At 53.8% G+C, this 19,149-nt stretch overlaps 1 pseudogene; it reads left to right on the top strand.

Moving 5' to 3' along the window:
- The first annotated feature begins 528 nt into the window (after positions 1-528).
- LOC136457518 (uncharacterized) lies at positions 529-13,619 on the top strand (annotated as a pseudogene).
- Positions 13,620-19,149: the final 5,530 nt, after the last annotated feature.

Genomic DNA, 19,149 nt, shown 5'->3' on the forward strand with positions numbered 1-19,149 from the left:
CTGCAACACTGTCACACCACCTCCATCAATCTCAGTTTGGAGGTGAGTGAATTTCGCTCTTGCTCCATGAATCTCGCAGGGGTGAGGGAGAGGGCCGCCGGATCTGCAGGCGTTGGGGGCTCCCGGTGAGGAAGGACGCTGAACATTGGTGCGCTGCGGTAGGGGATGAGCAGGGGATGAGGAGTGCGGAAGGGGTAAGAGTGGGAGCAAAGTGGCGCTAGACGTGCAGTAGTTGATTTTGTTAGACGAGGTGTTTTTTTAGACGAGCGACTTAAAGGACAAGGAGTGGAGCGAGACGTCATGTGTTGCGAACGTGTAGCATTGCCGAAGTCTAAAACGACGTGGTCCGCTGACGTGCACGGAGAGGTGAGGGGCGCGAGTAGATATTTCAGGAGGTCACGGAGACAACTGGGCTTTGGTCCAATTCATTCGTTGACAGCCCATTGAGGACGTTTACGAGTAGGGCTCCAATTGAATAAACAACTTGGCCCGATCGGTCTCCAGGGCTGGTGGGCCCATCTACTCGGAATCATCAGTTCATCCCCGCGCCCCTCGCCTCGCCGTGCTCGCCCCTTGTCTCAGCGGCGCGCAAGGCCGCCGACGCGAGCGCCCTCCCTCGTCCTCGCCGTTGCCGCACGCACCGCCCCCGCCCCCGCCCCCGCCCCCCACCCCTCACCCCCCCCCCCCCCCCCCCTCTCTCGCGTCGGCGTCCTTTCCTTTCCTTTCTCGCGTCCTGCGGAAGGGGGAAGGGAGAGAGGCTCGACCACATCCGCCGGTGGGGGGAGGCATGGGGGGAGGCGAATGCGCCCTGGGCGACGCCGCGGTAGGCAAGGAAACCCTAAACTACGACGACGATGACGTCGAGATGGCCGACGCGGACTCGGACACGGAGCAAGCCCCAGCAGCTGAGGTCTCCGCCAGCGCCAGCGGCGGGCAGGCGGAGAAGGCCGGACCAGAGAGAAAGAAGAAGAGGAGGAAGAAGAGGAACAAAGGGAGGCAGGATGGGCCGCCCACCAACATCGCAGACATTAATCGGTAAAAAGCCTTGAAGAGGATCATATAGAACCCAGCAAACGATTTGGACATTTCGAACTAAAAACTGTATGTATTTCAAATGAAATTGCTTTACGGATAAATAGTTTCGATTCATCCAGTGGAAGTTACAACGATACACTGCTCTTGTTTTTAATAGACACATTACAAGTTCATAGATTTGTGTTTATAATCAGCATTCTTCTTATCTGATATAAAAAAGAATTCGAAATAATAGCTTTGGAGGGATAATTGCTGTAATGAGTATGTGTAGGTTGTTGTGCTTTACTTCTTTTGATCTGAAGAGGTACTGAGTTTAGCTTTTGACATGTCTTCTTGGCAGACTGTTTTGTTTTACAAACAACTTGTAGTTATTTAAGTTGTGATTGATTTCTTATCATGTATTGGTATTCAGAATTTGGCTTCCATTACCACTGATTTGGCCCAGGAAAGTCTGTTTTTCCTTGTGCATCCAGTATGCGTTAGGTTGCTGAATTTCATAAACTCCTTTTATCCCTGATGCAGATTTGTTCTTAACACTTGCAAGCGCTTGAAGGAGAAGAAGTCGTACCTTGTCTGGAATGCTGTTGGTTGCCTTGGTGTCACTGCTGTCAGTGATCTTGTTAGAGAGGTATGCAATGCTTATGTTGAACAGTGCTGCACTACTGCTGAAAGTTTATTTAGTCACTGGATAAGTTTATTAGAAGAAATAGTTTAACTAATAAGTGGCTTCTTGCTTTTCTACTAAAACAGTATAAATGACATTGAATATTTGTATTTTAAGCTATTGTTGACCTTTTGTTTTGCAAGGCACTTCAATGATAGACCAGTATAGTAAGTCGTCCTATCTTTTCATTGGAGATCTGTTGCCCACTGCTTTTACAAGCATCACTGCCTTGGTTCTTTTTGCAGTTCCATGGATTTCTTTGTTTGTGTACTTGAGAGGTTTGGAGTAATTTCAGAAGAATCTCTGAAAAATATTACCGTTTACATAGTTGATTTGGTGACCTATCAATTTGGAGTTAAGTTTCTATTTCATTGCTACAATGCTATGACCTCCCTATATCATACTCTGTATTCTGTAATGCAAAGTCATTAACATTCAATTTTAGGAGTTAGTATATCAAGTGTTCTGTTAAATCTGTCGTTTGGTTTGTATATGTGTAGTTTGTGATACTTAGATGTTTATTCCTGCCGTAGTTGTTATCCTAAATATATTTGATTCTAGGTGGAGGCTATTCAGAAGTGTGGTGGGCAAACTATTGCTGATGGAAGCCTGTTTCCGCACAGGTGGTGGAATTCTCTGGAACATCTTAAAGTCGCGGGAACCCAAGGCTTACAAGGAAATAATGGCAAAGGGGAAGGAACTTGAGGTACAATTTTTTGTTATTATGAATGGATTAATTATATGTATGATGCTTATACTACGAAAATAATAACAACAAAAAAGGTACGAAATCATTTAGTCCCAAGGAAGTTGTTGTAGGCAATAGATGAAACCCAGCAAGACCCACAAGAGTGGAAAAAGGAAGCAACCTAGATATGCTTTAGCAATTATGTACAGGAGATAAATGTAGTAATCTTGTCTTCAAATCAAGTAACTTTGTCATTTTCCTCAGTTTTTTTTCTACCTTTCCAAAAGAACTTGAGTCACTGATTCTGGTACTGACTGAGAATCGATCCACCACCGTTAAGATCACCGACTTGCCATGCACCTTGGGAAGGCCGTCGATGAAGTCCATAGAGATGTCGGCCCACACCTGTGACGGCATGTCCAGGGGTTGGAGGAGGCCAGCCGGCTGTGGTCGGCGTCTTGTTGCGTTGGCACACGTCGCAGGAGCGGACGAAATCCTGCACAAGCTTGCGGTCGCTGGTGATGGATAAGTCTGGCTGCTATGGTCTTTGTGGGGGTGTTGTGGTCTTTGTGGGGGTGTTGTGGTCTTTGTGTTTTTAGGACAGCATAGGACAACATCTTAGATTAGAGGACAGCATCTAGGACAGCATCTTAGACTAGCATCTAGAGGACAACATCTTAGCATCTAGGACTTGGCTGGCTAGCAGCCTATAAATATGTATCCCCAACCCCTTGGGTTGGCATGGCATTGAGAAATAAACTAGAAAATTGTCCCAACTCCTAGTGTCATCCTCTCTCGATGAGAGTAAGAATTCCGCTACTTTCAAGAGTGAGAATTCAGCGACTAACAATTGGTATCAGAGCCGTATTATCCTGTAGCCTGAGCATCTCCTGCTCATCTCCTCTCCCAGCCACACAACAGCCCCAGTTGCGAGCAGCAGCTCCTGCCGCTCCTGCTCACTCCTCCCCCGCGCAGACGAGCAGCAACTCGTCTGAAGCAGCCCTCTCCCCACGCAGCAGCCTCCCGGTAGCGCGTCATGTCCGCAGGGCAGTCTCAGCGCTCGGTTGCCTCGAGCACGCGGCGTCGGCAGGAGGCCGAACTTGCCACGGCAGAGGAACGCGAGCGAGCGGCGGCAGAGACCGCTGCAGCGGCGGCAAGGGCGTCGAGGCTGGCAGCGGCGGAGCTGGCAGCAGCCAGAGCGGAGGCGGAAGCAGCGGCGGCGGCGAATGCAGCGCGTGCGGCGGCGGCGGAGGTCGAGGCTCTGCGCGGCAGCATCGGCAGCTCCATTTCCACTGACGACACTGCCGACGCGGACCTCAAGCTGCTAGAGAGGGAGGCAGCGCGAGCGCGGGCGGCGCAGTGGGCAGCCGCGCACGCCCACGAGCGTGGCGGCAGCCCAGACAGGCGCGGACGCGCTGGCGGCGCTCCTGGAGGAGGCGCACATGGCGGTGGCGGTCCTGGGGCAGCCGCGCACGCCCACGAGCGCAGCGGCAGCCCAGACAGGCGCGGACGCGCTGGCGGCGCTCCTAGAGGAGGCGCGCACGGCAACGGTGGCGGACGGGTCGATGGAGAGCGTAGGTCTTCACAGGTAGCGTGGCTCTCTCTCCCCGGATCGGTACCGACGGGTCGATGGAGAGCGCGGCCTTCACAGGCAGCATGGCTCCCTCTCCCCGGATTGGTACCGTGGTTACCACGGGCTCTAGGCTGTTGTCAGGGACGTCGGTCCCGTCGGTGGGTGGCCTACCCTCACCAAGACCAACCACGTCGAGTGGGCTGCGGTGATGAGGGTAAAGCTCCAGGTGCGGACACATGTGGGAGGCAGTCCGATACGGCGACGTCGACTACGACCTAGATCGACGGGCGCTGGATGCCCTCATCGCTGCAGTCCCGCTCGAGATGCAGTTCTCGCTTACCAACAAGCGGACTGCCAAGGAGGCTTGGGACGTCATCGCTGCGGCACGCATCGGCAGCGACCGCGCCCGCAAGTCCACACTGCAGGCACTTCGCAAGGAGTGGGAGAACCTGGCCTTCAAGCCAGGTGAGGACGTTGACGACTTTGCTCTCCGTCTCAACACTCTGTTGCAGAAGATGGTGCAGTTCGGCGATGACACCTATGGCGAGGAGAGAGCTGTCGAAAAGCTCTTTCGCTGCGTCCCCGAGAAGTACAAGCAGATGGCTCGCTCGATCGAGTCCCTGCTGGATCTCTCCACGATGTCGATCAAGGAGGCGATAGGTCACCTCAAGGTCGTCAACAGCGATGAGTCACAGTCTCTCTCGGGGCCCATCACCACTGGCGGGAAGCTCCTTCTCACTCGGGAGCAGTGGCTTGCCAGCAAAGGTGATCGGAAGAAGGGGGAGCCTTCTTCCGCGACAGGCAGCCGCAAGCGTGGCAAGCCACGCAAGGCGCGCAGAGACTGCCTAGGCCGGGGCGCGAGGACGTGCCGAGGGTGATGCCCGCGGAGGCGCCCAGGGCGGCGCCGCCGGCAGGCACAAGCCGGCACGAGACGATGCATGCCGCAACTGCGGCCTAGCTCAGCCAATTGGGCCAAGGACTGCCGACAGCCACAACGCGGCCAGGCCCACGTCGCACAGGCGGAGGAGGAGCTGGCTCTGTTCATGGCACATGCAAGCATTGAGCTACTTCCAGCGGCACCGGCCGCAGCGGCTCTCCTCCACCTCGATGAGCCAAAAGCACACGCCCTCCTCGGCGACAGCTCCGGCAACGACAAGACTGACAGGTGGTGCCTTGACACCAGCGCCACCCATCACATGACCGGTCGACGGGAGTTCTTCACCGAGCTTGACTCTAGCGTCCGAGGCTCCGTCAAGTTTGGGGATGCCTCCGGTGTGGAGATCAAGGGCGTCGGCTCCGTCATCTTCACCACCGTGTCTGGTGAGCACTAGGCTGCTCACCTGGAGTCTACTACATCCCCACGTTGAGGAACTCCATCATCAGCTTGGGACAGCTGGATGAGAACGGTTCGCGCGTGGTGGTTGAGGACGGAGTCATGAGGATTTGGGATCGGCGTCGTCGCCTTCTTGCCAAGGTATCCAGAAGCGCAAATCGACTCTACGTCCTTAACATGCAGGTGGCACAACCCCTCTGTCTCGCTGCTCGTCGGGACGACGAGGCGTGGCAGTGGCACGAGCGTTTCAGGCACCTTCACTTTGAGGCCCTAAAGCGGCTCAGTGCCACGGAGATGGTGCGAGGCCTGTCGTGCCTTGACCATGTGGAGCAGCTCTGCGACATTTGCGTGTTGACGAAGCAGAGGCAACTCCCCTTTCCACAGCGGGCTAGCTTTCGAGCCAAGGAGAGGCTCGAGCTTGTACACGGGGACTTGTGTGGCCCGGTGACATCGGCCACACCGGGAGGATGACGCTACTTCCTGCTGCTCGTCGACGACCTCTCCCGCTACATGTGGGTGATGGTCCTCGGCAGCAAGGGAGAGGCTACGGACGCCATCAGGCGCGCGCAGGCTGCTGCGGAGGCGGAGTGTGGCCGCAAGCTGCGCATCGACAACGGCGGCGAATTCACGACTGCTGAATTCACGTCGTACTGCGCTGACGAGGGCATTCAGCGCCACTACTCCGCGCCGTACAGCCTGCACAGTAGAACGGCGTCGTCGAGCGGCGCAACCTAGACGGTTGTGGGGATGGCTCGGGCCCTCCTCAAGCAGAGGGGGATGCCGGCTGTCTTCTGGGGAGAGGCGGCGGATGACGGCCGTCTACATCCTCAACCGCTCGCCTACCAAGGCGCTCGACGGCAGGACGCCGTACGAGGCTTGGCATAGGCTGCAAGCCGGCGGTCTCCCACTTGCGGGTCTTCAGCTGCCTCGCGTTCGCCAAGGAGCTTGGCCACATCAGCAAGCTCGACGACAGGAGCACTCCGGGAGTGTTCATCGGCTACGCGGAGGGCTCGAAGGCCTACCGCATTCTTCGACCCTGAAGACACAGCGTGTGCGCATGGCGCACGACGTTCTGTTCGACGAAGGGCGAGGATGGGCATGGTGACAAGGCGGTGGACGACGGCTCGGCTCCGACGTACGACGACTTCTCTGTCGAGTACGTCCACTTCGAGGGAGCTGGGGGAGTAGGCGGCTCTTCTTCGGCGAGCGCGTCTACCCCAGTCCCCGAGCCTTCACCGTTCCCGGCGCCTGCTACTCCGACAGCACCACGCTCTCCAGCCAGGACCTCAGCTACGATGAGTTCTTCGCCAGCTCCACCACAGCCGACAACGCCACGCACTCCAGCACCGACAGGCACCACTCCGGGCACGTCTTCTCCACCACCAGCTCGTGTCGAGCGCGGCCCGGTTGAGCTCGCTACTCCGCTCTCTCACAACGAGGAGCGCGTCGACGCGTACCACGACGGCGAGCTGTTGCGGTACCGTACGATGGAGAACCTTCTTGACAACCAGCCGGTGCCAGGACCGGTGTCTCATGACCTGGAGGCACAGTTGCATCTTGCGTGTGACGACGGCGAGCCTCGGTCGTTTGTAGAGGCCGAGAGACGCGGCATGGCGCGCCGCGATGTAGTTGGAGATGGATGCGGTTGAGAAGAACCGCACCTGGGAGCTTGCTGACCTTCCTCGTGGTCATCGCGCGATCACCCTTAAGTGGGTGTACAAGCTGAAGATGGATGAAGCTGGTGCCATCGTCAAGCATAAGGCTCGCTTGGTGGCACGAGGTTTCGTGCAGCAGGAGGGGGTCGACTTCGACGACGCCTTTGCTCCTGTGGCACGGATGGAGTCCGTGCGACTCCTCCTTGCGCTAGCTGCCCAGGAGGGCTGGCGTGTTCATCACATGGACGTCAAGTCGGCGTTCCTTAATGGCGACTTGAAGGAGGAGGTCTACGTGCACCAGCCACCGAGATTTGCGATCCCCGGCAAGGAGGGCAAGGTGCTCCGCCTGCACAAGGCCCTCTATGGCTTGCGGAAGACACCGAGGGCGTGGAATGCCAAGCTGGATTCCACGCTAAAGGGGATGGGCTTCGAGCAAAGCCCGCACGAGGCGGCCATCTACCGACGGGGCAGTGGAGGTAATGCTCTGCTGGTGGGTGTCTACGTCGATGACTTGGTGATCATCGGCACCAAGGATGCGGAGGTGGCGGCATTCAAGGAAGAGATGAAGGCCACCTTCCAGATGAGTGACCTGGGGCCTCTCTTTCTACCTAGGAATCGAGGTGCACCAGGATGACTCCGGGATCACGCTTCGACAGACCGCCTACGCCAAGCGCGTCGTTGAGCTACCTGGGCTCACCGACTGCAACCCAGCTCTCACTCCGATGGAGGAGATGCTGAAGCTGAGCCGCGACAGCACGATGGAGGAGGTGGACGCTACGCAGTACCGGCGTCTTATGGGGAGCCTTGGCTACCTCGCCCACACACGGCCGGACCTGGCATTCTCCGTCGGCTACGTTAGTCGGTTCATGCAGCGACCGACAACGGAGCACCAGCAGGCTGTGAAGAGGATCATCCGCTATGTTGCGGGGACTCTCGACCACGGCCTCTACTACCCTAGGTGCCCTGGGGCGGCACACTTCGTCGGGTACAGCGACAACGACCACGCCAGCGACATCGACACCAGCAAGAGCGCGAGTGGGATCCTCTTCTTCCTCGGCAAGTGCCTCGTTAGCTGGCAGTCGGTCAAGCAGCAGGTGGTGGCCCTGTCCAGCTGTGAGGCCGAGTACATAGTGGCCTCCACCGCTTCGACTCAGGCGCTCTGGCTCGCTTGACTGCTTGTTGATCTCCTCGGCAGAGACACTAGAGTGGTAGAGCTCAGGGTGGACAGCAAGTCCGCTCTGGCCCTGGTAAAGAACCCCGTCTTCCATGAACGCAGCAAGCACATCCGGGTGAGGTACCACTTCATCCGAGGCTGTCTTGAGGAAGGGAGCATCAAGGCGAGCTACATCAACACCAAGGACCAGCTTGTGGACCTGCTCACCAAGCCCCTTGGGAGGATCAAGTTCCTTGAGCTCTGCTCCAGGACCGGAATGGTTCAACTTTCTCACAAGGCGACGCACAAGACTTAGGAGGAGAATGATGGATAAGTCCGGCTGCTATGGTATTTGTGGGACTGTTGTGGTCTTTGTGTTTTTAGGACAGCATAGGACAACATTTTAGACTAGAGGACATCATCTTAGACTAGCATCTTGGCATATGCTTGGCTGGCTAGCAGCCTATAAATATGTATCCTCAACCCCTTGGGTTGGCATGGCATTGAGAAATAAACCAGAAAATTGTCCCAACTCCTAGTGTCATCCTCTCTCGATGAGAGTAAGAATTCTGCTACTTTCAAGAGTGAGAATTCAGCGACTAACAGCTAGGGATGTAGAAATCGCCACGTAGGCGCACCAAGGTCTTCTGAACACCCTCATGCCCGGCGGTGTGGGCCAGGGCCACCACATGGTGGCGCAGGTCCCCCAGATCGGGAACGTAGACGCGCTTGCCATGGAGAAGGAAGCCATCGACGGTCCCCCACGGCGCCTCCAGGGGGGTGTCGTCCTGCTGTTGCAGGAGGCCGCGCGCCACGGGGTCTTCGGTGGTGGCCTTCTTGATGTCATCGAAGAGGGTGAAGGACGGTCCCGACAAGGTGCACACCGCAGCAGTGTCCTCGTCACGGCGGCACAGGGCGTTGGCCGCCGAATTGAGCCGGCCCGGACGATACTCCACTGTGAAGTCGAACCCGAACAACTTGCTAATCCACTTGTGTTGTGGAACTGTGGAAAGTCGTTGGTCCAGGAGGAACTTCAAGCTGTAGTGGTCGGTGCGGACGAGGAAGCGACGCCCCCACAAGTACGGCCTCCAATGCCGCACCGCTTGCACCAAGCCAATTAGCTCGCGCTCATAGGCCGCCAGTTTGACATGACGTGCAGCGAAGGGCCTGCCGAAGAAAGCGAGGGGGCCAACCCTTGGTGCAGAACTGCGCCGAAACCGGCGCCCGACGCGTCACAATCGACCAGGAACTGGCGCGCGAAGTCCGGCATCTGCAAAACCGGGGCTGACGAGAGAGCCTGCTTGAGGGCGGCAAAGGCCTCAGCAGCCTCCGCTGTCCAGACGAACGCCTCCTTGCGCAGGAGACGCGTGAGCGGCGCCACGATGGAGCCGAAGTCGCGGATGAACTTCCGGTAGTAGCCGGCGAGCCCGAGGAAACCACACACACCCCGTGGGGAGCGAGGCGACTGTGGCCACCTTGTCGCTGTCCATAGCGACGCCGTCAACGGAGATGGCGTGGCCGAGGTAGGCGACGGAGAGGGACCCAAAGGAGCACTTCGACCTCTTTAGGTAGAGGCCGTGAGCTTGCAAAGCGGTGAAGACGAGGCCCACGTGCTGGAGATGCTCGGACCACGACGTGCTGTAGATCAGAATGTCATCGAAGAAAACCAGCACGAACCTGCGGAGAAAGGGCCGGAGGACGTCGTTCATCAGCGCCTGGAAGGTAGCCGGGGCGTTGGACAACCCAAACGGCATCACCAGGAACTCGAAGTGGCCGTGGTGGGTGCGGAAAGCGGTCTTCTCGACGTCCGCTGGGTGCATGCGCACCTGGTGGTAGCCCGACCAGAGGTCGAGCTTGGTGAAGTAGCGCGCCCCGTGAAGCTCGTCGAGGAGTTCATCAACCACCGGAATGGGAAATTTATCCTTGGACGTTTTGTCATTGAGCGCTCGATAGTCGATGCAGAAGCGCCATGACCCGTCCGCCTTCTTGACAAGCAGCACCGGCACTGAGAACAGGGATGTACTTGGCCGGATGATGCCCTGCTCCAACATGGCGACACACTGCCGCTCCAAGTCGTCCTTCTACAGCTGCGGGTACCGGTAAGGACGCACCGCCACCGGCGCGGTCCCGGGTAGGAGGTGGATGCGGTGGTCGTAGGGCCGCGTTGGAGGGAGTCCACGAGGTTCATCAAAGATGGCCCCGTGCTGTAGCAATAGCTATTCCAGCAGCGGAGGCTGCGGGTCAGCCGGGACTACGGCCAAGGGCTGGTGCTTCGTCGGAGCACCGGGTGGGCTAATGCATTGCCACGTCACGCGGCGGCCGTCCCGCTGAAAGGCCATGGTCAGGCCCTCGAAGTCCTAGAGCAGAGGACCCAACGTCCCGAGGAAATCGACGCCGAGGATGAAGTCGAAGCAGCCGAGCGTGAGGCCGACGCAGGTGACTGGGAATGTCTCGCCACCGATGATGATAGGGACATCATGAGTGATCCCCTCACACGGCACGCGCTCGCCGTTGGCGACGGTGACAGAAATGTGGGCGCCCCCCGTGGAACGAGCCCCAGGCGGCGCATGACGGTGCCCTGGAGGAAGGTGTGGGAGGAACCCGTGTCCAGCAGGGCGAGGAGGCGTTCCCCGTTGACCACCACCGGCAGCAGCAAGGTGTGGTAGGTTCGGATCCCTGCAAGAGCATACACAGAGATAACCAGGGCATTAGCCGAGCCCCCCCCCCGGAGGTGTCAGCTCCTCGGGCTGTGCAGCCGCGTCGGCGTCTGCGGCGATGAGCACCTCGTCATCGATGTAGTCTGCAGACTCCAGGTAGAGCAAGCGGGGGGCACACGTGTCCACGTACATACTGCTCATCGCAGTTATTGCACAAGCCTTGGCGACGACGTTCGAGCATCTCGGCCGACGATAGACGACGGAAAGGCCGAGCCGGCGTGGCTGCGCCCGAGCCTGCAGATGGAGGTGCTGGAAGGGCGGCCGCGGCCGCTGGAGGAGCACCCCCCGCGGAAGACCGTGCTAGAGGGGTCGGCCGCTGAGGAGGGCGGGCGCCACGCTGGGGAGGCACCTCCATGGCCTCGGCGCGACGTTCGAAAGCACGAGCCAAGTACATGGCCGTCTGGAGGTCGCCAGGGTCTCGCATCTCCACATCCACGCGAATGTGGTCCGGAAGACCACCCACGAACAGCTCGGCCTTCTGGCGTGTGGAGATGTCCCGGGCGTGTGCCAGGACCGCCTGGAAGTGAGCGGCGAACTCGTCCACCGAGGAGTGAAACAGCAGCCGGCCTAGTTCCGCCAGACGGGTGCCGCGGATAGGAGGCCCGAAACGTTGGCGACACAGGTCCTTGAAACGGTCCCATGGAGGCATGCCCTCGTCCTGCTCGAGGGCGTAGTACCACGTCTGGGCCGCTCCGGTGAGGTGGTAGGATGCCATCCATGTGCGTTGCGACGCCGACGTGAGTTGGCCCCGAAAGAATTGCTCACAGTGCCTGAGCCAGTTCAACAGATCCACGGAGCCGTCATAAGATGTGAACTCAAGCTTGTAGAATTTTGGGGGCATGCTGCCCTGCGCGGCCGCTAGAGCGCCACCCTCCAAGGCCCTGTCGCTGGAGTTCGGGGCGCTGCCGCCGTGGAAGAGGGTGCCATCCATCCCGCCATAGAGGGTACCCGACGCCACGGCCCCCCCATGGTTCATTACGTCATCGGTGGAGGACGTCACGAAAACGTGCGGCCGGGATGGGGCCGTGGTATAAATTGGGCTGGGTTGCCCCAGGGCCCATGCCGGTATCGGGGACGGCGAAGGCGGAAATCGGATCATGTGGATCGGAACGGTCGTCGACGGCAGCGGCGTTGAGGTGGAAGACGATGGCCCGGCATCGGTGGGCATCCCATAGGGGTACGAAATCGGCAGCATCTGCAGGGAAGACAGCAGGGGCGGCTGGGGTGGTGCTGCGTAGGTCTGCATCGTCGGATGGAGGTACTGGAGGATGGACTGCAGCGTCAGCCGCATCTCCGCCATGCCATTGCTGAGATCGACGATGGCCGCCGTCGTTTGCTTGGGCGTGAAGATGACCCGCGGGGCAGCCGGCGCGCCCATCGGCAGCGACGACGTCGGCACCATCTCCGACGTGGAGAAAGCAGGTGGCGGCGCAGTGGTGGGGGCAGTTGGTGGCGCGATGGCGGCCAGCGGTGGCACGGTGGTGGTTGGCTGGGGGATCGACATAGCTGATACCAGGTTGGTACCGACCGGTGCTCTCCCTCTGTTAGATCGCAGGTTGTATGGATGAGAGAAGGCTGGGCGTGGCTTGAAGGTGGAGGATCGGCGTCGAGGCGCCGTGTTCTCACGCGCAAGGAAGAGACAGCGGCGGCTAGGGCAACTCCCGGCTCCCTAAAGAAGCCGAGTAAGATGATTACTCTTGCTTAACCCTCCAATTGTGCCTGATTACAAGTATTTATACTTCCATGAATAGAATTGCGAAAATAAAAACTAAATATGCTAACAGGCTCTCTTAGCCACTACTGGGCTTGCGCCTAGAATACTGCAGCCCGGTCATAACAGATTCACTGTGCATGCCCATCATTAAAGAAACTGGGGTGAGGGGTGCAATGATCAAAGTCTTTGGGTATTGCTTTCTTCTTGGTATCACTGCCTGTGTGGACTAGAATTCAGTTCAGTATTAGATTGCTGCCTCGGTAATGAAAATAATTATAGTAATCATTGTGAGATTGATCCTCCCCCCAGCCCACTACACTTCAATTTGTCGGGAACTGAGACTAAATTGCTGTTCCTTTTCCTTTGTTTTCTTTTCTTCCTAAGAATCTATTGTGAGCATTGTACTAATTAGCATTGATATTTTCCTTTTGACATCTGGCAGTAAATTACATGTTTTGGTGATCCTTCTATTAATTTACTGGTCATTTTTGGGATCTGTTGTGTGGAATTAACTTGTATACCTATTTCCTCCTTGCAGAAGCAGTTTAGGTATACAAAACGGCCACATATTAGCAGAAACGAAGATGCAAATTCACAGGGCAGTGCACTAATCGATGATGAAATTGAATCGCAAGAGCAAAAGGAAGTGTTGGATGATCCTGAGCAGTTGGATGATGTGGAGACACGGACACCTGCATCAGACAATAAAGCTCAACGCAAACCACTAGCTGACAGAATTCGCGTTCCTGTTGGTTATGACGATTTGTTTGATGAGGGAGAGATACACGAAGGAGAACCACAAAGTTGAAGCATTTCAAAGTTTATGCCTCCTCATGAGTTGCGAGGCCCAAAGGAATGGCACGTAATCTCAAGAGCATGAGTATGAACAACTACTGAACTATCACTGCAATGTAGCAATTTTCCCTCTAAACATGCCCTGTGATTTTGCAGTGATAAGTGCGGCACATGAGATTTTGTTGCGTTCAGTGAAAAACCCAATGTTGGGCTTGAAGGTCTATCAATATTAAACATTACAAATATTACGGTTACAGTTCAAATGTTCTTATTCAGATCTCGATCCCTCAAAATAAAAAAGAAATGTTCTCGGACTTCACAGATTGTGCAATGCTTCTCGGACTTCTTACAATAATCTGGCGAGCTGCTCTGGGCCATACTGGTCCTTGTATCTCACGGATTGTGCAATGGAAATACTCCATCTTTTTCCAATACCTCGGCTAAGATGAACTTTGCGAGCTCCGATTGTAGTGTGACAATCTTCATGTCTAACAGTCTTTATGGTTATATTTCTTGCGCTGTCGTTCAAAATAGATGATATCCAAAGAGAAACAGTAAATCATTTTATTGAATTATTAACAGACATAAATAAAATGAGGATTATACACACCAACTTATCGGCTTCTTCCGATTTTTCGCCAATGTAGCGAAGCATTGCCCACATTACATAAAACTCGCATTCATTGTTTCCCACCGGCTGTGACTGGTACTTCCCCTCCATTTCGACAACCTTGAATGGGACCGGCGTCCCACCGATATGTCTTCTTCGGACACTGAGCAACATTAAAGGGAGAAACATTAGAAAGCGATATGTGTGATTAGAAAATAATATGTTATTAGGACCGCTTACTAATTCAGCAGTGTCACCGGTGCATCCAGATGATGAAATGGTTTTTTCGAGTCCCACACCTCGATCAGATTTTTGGCAAGATTGACACAAATGAAGACGAAATGGTTGCTACAATCACATAATCCTAATTATCGAATAATCTTAACGAAAAAAGAAGCATAAAATTAAAAGCTGAGAACACATACTCGCAGTTGTAGGCTAGAAGTATGTGGGTTTTCTTCTTCATCGTGAATTCGTCGAAAACAGCAATCAATCTCTATTTCAGGTCTTCCACGTCACATTCATAGAGGACTAAACATGTCCTCTCATTGACTCGCAAGGGGTCCAAGAAGTCTATGTAATTTCATTTGCTTTTTACAATGCAAAATTTTGATATACACCAACATAAAATCATGGGAAGTGCTTAAAAGTTAACAATTTGTCTTGAGAGAGTAGTTAATTGTAATATCGCGCGTGTAGGGTACTTACATAGTCCACAGCGTCAACATTTGAACATCGAGATCGCGTTTCTGGTATAGCTGGAACAAGCACTCCCACTCGACATCGAACTTCTCTTCTTTGAGATAATAGAAAACATGTGGCGAACGGATAATAACCTTAAAACCAAAGTCGTCCGTCTCTGTTGCTTGAACCATGTAATATTCATGCAACTGGCGCATATATGTTGTCAGATTTTTATACTCGTCATCGGGAACCAAAAGATTGCCCCTTTGATACTTCATTGTCGGTGTTCCCGTCCCTTGTACATCATAATAGATGTTCGCGGCATCTTCCATGGTTAATCCTGGGTTGTCTTCGACGTACTTCTGTATGTTCCTTAAATCTTTATTGTGTATTTCTTCGTTTCTTGTTGTAGCGTATTTATTCTGTGTTTGCCTTTCGAATTCGGGTTTCAACATATACGAAGGCAGTGAGGCATAGAGATTGAAAAAACTAACACAATCTTCCTTCGAGATGTGTGCTATAAATTTTTCTTTCATCAAGGTGGTAACGCTGCCACTGAACGGCCTTTTTTCTGTTGGTCCACTTTGGGAGCATTAGTGACCGAATTCAAGGACCTTTTCTGTGACTGTGAGGATGTCCTTGATCTTGTTTTGGACTGAGGTGGTGGAGGAGGAGGATGACGACGAGAATTCTGTATTCCCAGCGCTGATGAAGATGGAGGAGGAGGGGGAGGAGGAGGAGTCTCTTTTCTCGGGGCTAATGAAGATGGAGTCGGACGTGGAGGAATAGAAGGAGACCTCTGTCTTCTCGGGGGTGATGGCTCCGGAATAGAAATGCCATGGTTATCCTTAGTGTTGTCAGCTAGCGTGTTTCTAAACACATTATTAACTGTGGCCATAGGTTCCGTGTTGACACCGGGTTCCTCGTCAGCATCATGGATGGCTACGTCAGGCATGTCCACAGCATCATCATTTTCCTGCAGAACATTCACACCAACCTTGCTATGCATAGTCCATATCGTATAGTTTGGCATAAACCCCCTGGTAATCAAGTGCGATCGTATAGACTTAATTTGACGAAAGTTCCTATGATTCTTGCAATCTTTGCATATGCAGAAGACAGGGTTCCCATTTCCAGTATGGGTTTTGGCATCGGTGATAAACTGGCTGACCCTATGCATGTATCGCTTGTCTGTTCAGGACAAATGCATCCACTCTCGATCCATCTCTACACAAAAAAATACTGAGACAGTAATTACAAAGAATTAATAAGAAATTGAGCTTCATGAACAACAATTATAGCTCGAAAATGCCATTTTTGGAAAACATTATTGTACACTAATTATTGAAAAATTGAAATTGGTAGCCTTGGCCCTGTAAATTGAAAATTGTAATAAAAAACAATTATTGCACAATACTGAAGAACAACTATTCTACTCTACTTTTAAGAACGAATTACAGCATCACATACTAACAATGATGATCTTGACCACCATGAAATAATTAGCTAGGAATTTAAATATGTTTATAGACACCAACATTTTGGATGATGGATTCACCATAATTTGAACCTTGCACAAATGTCCAATTGGAAAAATGCTCTCTAGAATGAAGAAAGAACTAGAATGAGAATCAAGCAATGTAGCCATCAAAACGAAGCTAATTAAGCAATAAAATGAAAGGAGTGGATGTTTGTTACTAACCTTAAAGCAAAAAGATCAAGCCATTCTTCAAAATCCAAGCACTAGCTTCATGGTGAAGAGCAACCGCAGCAATGGAGAGAAGGGTCCAAACGCGCGCCTCTGTTCTCGGAATGGAAGAGAGGAGGAAGGAGAGGACGGCTGCAGCCTTTTGTGTTGTAGGATTATCACCGTCGGTTCGTGGCTAGAACCAACAGTGATAGAGCACAATCACTGCCGGTTCAAGCCACAAACCGGCAGTGATGTGGTCCTTCACTGCTGGTTTTAGCCCAGCCCCAATCATTTTTTTTATTTTCAAGCTCATAATCGGCAATGAAAGTACAACACTATCGATTCTCATAAATCCGGCAGTGATGTGTAAATCTGACGTAGTGCCTCTATGTATGATGTTGATGTAGATGTGGGTGGCATTGGTGTAAGGGCTTCGTCAGTCCATGAGCCAGTACACATGGATGGATGCCCGCCTGGGTCGTTCGCCTCGTTGGTGTTGAACGGCGTATGGTGTCATCGCAGTTGCACTTGCATGATTGATGTAGCTTGGATGGCTTCGGACTCCTTCGGCAGTATCATCGTGGCACCATGTGGAACTTGATCGTAGAAGTCGTTGTTGTTAAAGAAGGCCTCATCAGCCCGTAGGCATCCGTCTCGTCAGTGTCGTAACGGAGCGTAGTGTAGCCGCCCACCCGCGCATCATCCTGCCTCGCCGGTGTCGAACGCTGCAAAGTGGTGCTACGTGGCCCGGGTGCCCCTACAGCTTCACCTGCTAGACATAACATAGAATTATACAAATTTGATTCAGGGCTCGAACGACAGCCAAGCTCCTATGGTTTGCTTGTAGTTTCATACAGTTAGTACGAGCAGTAATTCAAGCGCATGCATATACACGTATATACATGTACACATGCAGCTTGCATTAGTTAAGCAGACAAAGGCTTATGCTCATGTGCCACTGCCGAGTGCCGACCCACCTCCAGGCTAGCTTCACGTCAAGCATGCAGCAGCCCACGTACGTCTAGCCGTGGTCGACGATGTGTGTGTGGACTTGCCATCTCATCACGTCGTCGTCGTTGGAGTAGATGGAGCCGTGGTCGACGGCGTCCGGGCTCGCCTCCTAGACACGTCATTCATTGGTAATGGATCGGAGCCCTGCTCGATGGTGCTCGTCAGGCGTCGGGGCGTTTCCTCCGGCTGCAGAACAAATCGACGACGTTGCGTCAACGTTGGTGGATACATACCGAAGGCAGCTTGCCGGCATGCGTGATCAGCCAGCCGTCCTCCTGTCCGTGGTAGATGCCAGGAGGTCGATGAAGACTCGATGAACTCCCTAGTGGATGCGAGCCCAAGCCGCCGGCGCTGATCCGGGTAACTCGTCGTGCGTGCTGCGTCGGGTCGTGTCCTCCGTCTCGGCGGGCGCCCGTTGACGGAGCGTCTCCTCGGACGTGGCTGCCTTCTTATTTGCTTGGCGCACAGCAGATGGACTCCGGCTCGGGCGGCGCAAGTGATGAACTTGCCTTGTTTGATTGCGTAGTGATGACGAGAGGGGCATCGCTCCGGCCGGTGATTAGCCGGACCTCCTTCCTGACGTAGATGACCAGCGCCCCCGGAGCGAGCCCCTGGATACATGGCGCGATGCCGAGGCAAGGTTGCCTCCGTCTCTTCCTGATGACGAAGTGGATGATCCTCTCCATGCCCCGGCGCAGCAGCACGTCTGCAGCCCTCTGGCCGGCGGCTCGTACGTCTGCAATCAACCTCCTGGCGCCGCGCCGCCGATTGCCTTTGTGATCGACTTGGTTTGTATCCGCACCGAGCCTCTGGCCGCACGCATGCGCCGCCTAAAATCAGTTGGCGCGCGAGAGATATCCGGGGCTAGGCCCTTTGCTTGCCAACAAGATAAGACCACGTGATTCATTCATCTGGAATAATTACCTTCACGTGGTAATCCCTCTAGAGGCTTTCGATTACTTTGGATGGGCTCGTGGACGTATCTTGTTCCCTGACGCATGGGCCTGGGATGATGAAGGGATAAAGCCTTCCCGTTTATCAAGTCATTAACCTGCCGGTCGCGCGTATATCTGGCCAAGGTTCCAGAAGGTTCTGGACCTCATCGGGCTGACTGTCTCGCAGGCTCAGTTGATGTACAATCCTACAGAATCCACGACACAGACCGGCGTACATACGAACTCTACAGCCAGTTCAGCTCTTATACAGACGCACGTATATGGCTATGCCTGTTGGCTTCTCTTCTCCAGCACACGTAAATAAACACGCGCACTATGCATTAGCTCATCACGGCCCAATACAACTTGATTCATTTTTTTTCCTTTATTATTATTTTCAGTAGCACGTATAGATGTACATGCATACTAGTCAATTTTTTTATAAAATCTCATCAAACACTGGGCTAGCTAAGAGCTCACATAATCAATTCTAGTAGCAAGATCACACAAGCCTATGCAACTAGCACTTTAAGCAACGGGAGAATTCCTTATTTGACACTGGGAAAATGAGTCGTTCCTTTCTTGGCCCTGAAATTTTCTTCGTTCCCTATTTGACACTCACTTCAACTTTCGTTCCTAATTTGACACTGCCGTCAAATCCGTTAGCTAACGGTGTTAACTGGCCGTTAAAAAGACGTTTTTGCCCCTAGAAAAAAACGGCGAAGCAAATTTGAGAGGGAAAAAAAACCTGCGCCCGCCTCTGATGCATGCGCCCAGCTAAAAAAAAAGGTGCAGGTTTTTTTTTCCTCTCAAATTTGCTTCGGCGTTTTTTTTTTCTAGGGGCAAAAACGTTTTTTTAACGGCCAGTTAACACCGTTAGCTAACGGATTTG

The sequence above is a fragment of the Miscanthus floridulus genome, chromosome 6, assembly GCF_019320115.1.
Source record: "Miscanthus floridulus cultivar M001 chromosome 6, ASM1932011v1, whole genome shotgun sequence".
NCBI lineage: Eukaryota > Viridiplantae > Streptophyta > Magnoliopsida > Poales > Poaceae > Miscanthus > Miscanthus floridulus.